We start from the raw sequence: 4186 nt of genomic DNA on the forward strand, positions 1-4186 counted from the left end.
CTTTCGAAGAGCTTGATCATATCGTAGTGTGTGCGAGGAAGATGAGTGACCTGGGCGTCAGGATAGCCTAAAAGTCATTCATTTGTAGCAAGAAACCTATCGAGTCTTTCAAAAATTAAGAATTACGATATTTAAATTTTTTATTCAACCATGTGTATTTACTTCCCTTATATCCCATATCAATAAAATCACAGTAATTTATCATATCTAAAAAATTCAAAGAGTGTGAGCGATTAATTTACTTACCTTTTTTTTTCTCTGAGTTGGATAGTAGTTCATTGAAGCCTCCTCCAATCAACCACTTACCTGAGTTTGTGTCTTTGATGTTTTTAATATTTTGCCATAGTGCCCTATATTTATTTCTGAGATTGCTAGCATATATACAACTGAATATCCAAGAATCATTTTTATTTCTTACCTTAATAATGGCATGAATCTTCTGGTTTGTAGTTGCAACTTCATCCAGTTCCAACATAGAGTCATCCCACAAAACTACTAGCCCACCAGTATTTTTCCATTGTTGGGACCTCAATGACTCTGTAGAAAGGAAAGTCATTAAGGAGAAACAGTTGGGCTTGCATTTTGGTTTCCAACAAAGCCACCAGCGATGGTCTGTGCCAGTCCACAAGGGATCTAAAGTTTGTCCTAAAGTCCTGCCCATTGAAACCCCTACAGTTTCAAATTATTATATTCATTGATCTGTTCCTATAGGGTGGGTTTATCAGACGAGTTACCCTTAAAGAGTTCGTCAAGAAGGTAGCTTGGTCCATCATCGTTAGGTTCATAATTAGAACATAATTCCCTACTTGGGGATTGAAGGGGAGACGAATGTCTATTGATGTCTTTATTAAATTTTGTGGGCAGATTAAGATGTATTTCTTCGGGTATTTATCATTGAACGCCATTACTTTTATATCCTTTAACACAGTGATTGTGGTTCTTGTTTCTCTCATAACCTCTAAAGCTTTCTCTATTTATTGGGTTGACATATTCACATGTCTGGGATGAACTAGAATGATATTTGAAGGTACCAGAGATGACGATGCGACATTGTTTGGGATCGATGATGCTGCATAGTGAAGAGGCCCGAATGGGCTCGTCTGGTTCGGTATTTTTTCCTTCCCCAAGGTTGTCCTTTGAATCTTTTAATGGTAGTATAATAGATCGATGTTTATGAAATTATGGTAGATCGAAAAGTGGGGAGGTATTACCGAGTTCATTGCTGGCTGTAGCGGTTGTTGTTGGGCCATTGAAACTGTTGATGTCTCCCAAGTAGGTATGTAGAAGAACAGAATGGATGGGACTTGAAGGTTCATTGGAGCTTAGAGAACTGTCGACATCCATAGATAACTGTTTTATCGTTCCATTGCTCGTCTCATCCCTTCCAATGCTAGGTGAGTTAGAAGCTCCGGTGTGGATATTATAAACAAGACCTCCCTGTTATCCATAAAAGCAGTCATGACTAGGGCTTTTCCCTACAGCTCTGTTTCCACCCATGATGATAGTTTGGGATTTAACGGGGCTACCAATATCGAGTAGATCGATGTTGACCCCTCCGACAGCCCCGGTACTGGGTAAAAATAGACTGGGGGTAAGTAGATTTAAGTTATAGATGGGTTTAGAGGATTCATTGTTGAGTGGAGAAAGTTATTTCATCTGGCAGCTCGACAGTTTAGAGTTCTACATGGATGCCTTGTCGTTCTTATTTATAGAAGGTTCTTTAAGGATTTTTAAGTTAGATAGAGGTTCCTGGGATATTGAAAAGTAGAGAGTTAGGATATTTTGTGGATCCATTACCCAAATCTAGTAATGTTGTACTAGAGATTTGAACACATATAAGTGGCTCTCCGCTAAAAGTGATATTTTGGCTTATTGAGTGTGTGACTATATTTTTTCCACATTTTCTAAAGGTTGATGCGTCAAGGCTTCATTAGCTGTTGTAGCGGCACCTTGGGGATGTGACAGCTCAGCGTCTCCTATTGACTTTGTAGGGGTCATAATAGGCTTTTCGTAAAATATGAGGTCATTTATTGTGCCACCTTTAAGGGGAAAAGGTGTAAAAGTGTCTTGGGGTGCCAGACTGGCTGGGTTGTCACTATCTGCCACCTCATTGCTCAATAAAGCAAAGGAGTTTGGCTTGTTGATAACCGCATGGAATAATTTTGGGTTGGTATCGATTTTTATTTTTGGAGGGAATAATTTTGGGGAATTAGTTTTCGCAATATATTTAAAGACTTTTTGATCTAAATATTTTCCTGTGTCAGCAAAAATTTTAACATTAGTATCTTCCGCTGATTCGTTGTGTGGAAAGGAACTGTTTCTATGCTTGGGAGGACTTACCGTGATCTTATCATTGCTTTCAGATTGCGTATCTCTCTTTTTTGTTAGCATTTTTTTGACGTTTGTTAAAGGTGATAATTAGCCAGGTCTCAGTTGTAGTGGCAGTGAGGGCTATTTTTTGGCCCTTCGATATTGAGGTAGATGTGTCGTTTTCTACCATGTATTTTCCAGTCGAGTTAGTCGATTGGCAAGATTTTTGGGTATACCCTATCATTCCACATGGTGTACATAAAACATCTGCTCCTTCATAGATTATTTTTTGTTTCAATCTACCGATGTAGATATGGGTTTCACTGGTACACCCAGTGGGACTTCGATGCAAATACATGCATATCGTCCTCTGAGAGTTGCCGAGGTGAAAATGTCCATCTTGACCAGCTTCCCCAACTTACTATCTATTTTTGATAATAGTGAGTGATCGTAGTACTCTGTAGGTAGTTCAGGTAAGCGGATCCAGATAGCCGTAAAGTTCTCATTTGCTTCTGATGCCACAAATTTTGGATGCCATTTTCGTATTGATAAGAAATCCCCATTAACGAACCATGGGCCTCTTTGGATAGCAGTGAGCATATTTTCCTCTTTGAGGAATTTAATTATAAAATAGTCATTTCCCAGATCTATAAGTATTAACTCTTCTGTGGGTTTCCACAATACAGTCAATCGAATTTTTAGATAGGCATGATTAACTCTCAATTATGTCAGTTTGATTATTACGGAGTAGGCCCAAAGACAGTGAAGTCTAGCTTTATTTTCCTCCGTTAATACAATTATACTATTATGTTTTGGATCGTTGGCGAAAGCTTTATCCAAGCATATGTCCTCCTCCATTTCAGTGTTGTAAAAAACTGAATTTGGTATTAGATTGCTGGTAGATGGGACTATCTGAGCTAATGCTTTTAGATAGTTCATATTTGGATTCTTGTCTAACGCTATAGGATCGGGTGGGTCCGGTTGAATAGAGTTCATCATTTGGTGATGGAATTTTTAGAGAGAAGTCAGACCTTCTCTCTCTTAAGAATTCGATTGTTATTCGTCGTCACTATCACTATCACTATCAGTCACCACCATTATCAATCATCACCATGCATCACGACAATCAATTTCTATTAATAATTATTTTCATCATCACCACTAACATTTTCGTTAATTACTATCAACATCATCATCAATAAATTTTTCTTTGACAAATTATTCGAGGCTTATACTTTTTTGAATTTAATCTAGATATGATGAAAGTTAAAGATTAGTAATCTTTTTCAAAAATTGAATGGATTTGATCTTATACATACGCGAGGAAGATAATAAAAAAGGAACGAAAATGGGTTCTTCTAACGAATGAAAGATGGAGACAAGGGGCGAAAGATATTCCTAATATTTTCTCTTGATCGAGTTTATATAATGACTGAGACATATCAGACTTCTGTTATTTCTCTTAGACTTATTTGTTTGACATTCCGTTCTAAATTTAATTTGTATTTGAAGTTGAGGATTTCACTTCTAACGTTGTCAGTAAGAAGCTCAATTTCATTTCTAGCTTTAGTAAATTTGTGACTGCTTGAACAAGTTAGTCTACGCCCAGTCAACACCATACATTTTTCAGCCATCAATTACTAACATAAAAACTCCACCATTACAATCACCATCATCACCATTATCAAGAATTACCTTAGCCTCAATCATTACCACTCCAATTACCGTCACTATCACAATTAACACTATCATTATTATTAGCCTCCAACACCAATAATTACCATCTCCATCATTACTGACGAACATAAATATTTTATTTTTATTTTATCTAATGGTTATATATATATATATATATATATATATATATATATATATA

The sequence above is a fragment of the Capsicum annuum genome, chromosome 11 (genome assembly GCF_002878395.1).
Source record: "Capsicum annuum cultivar UCD-10X-F1 chromosome 11, UCD10Xv1.1, whole genome shotgun sequence".
Lineage (NCBI taxonomy): Eukaryota > Viridiplantae > Streptophyta > Magnoliopsida > Solanales > Solanaceae > Capsicum > Capsicum annuum.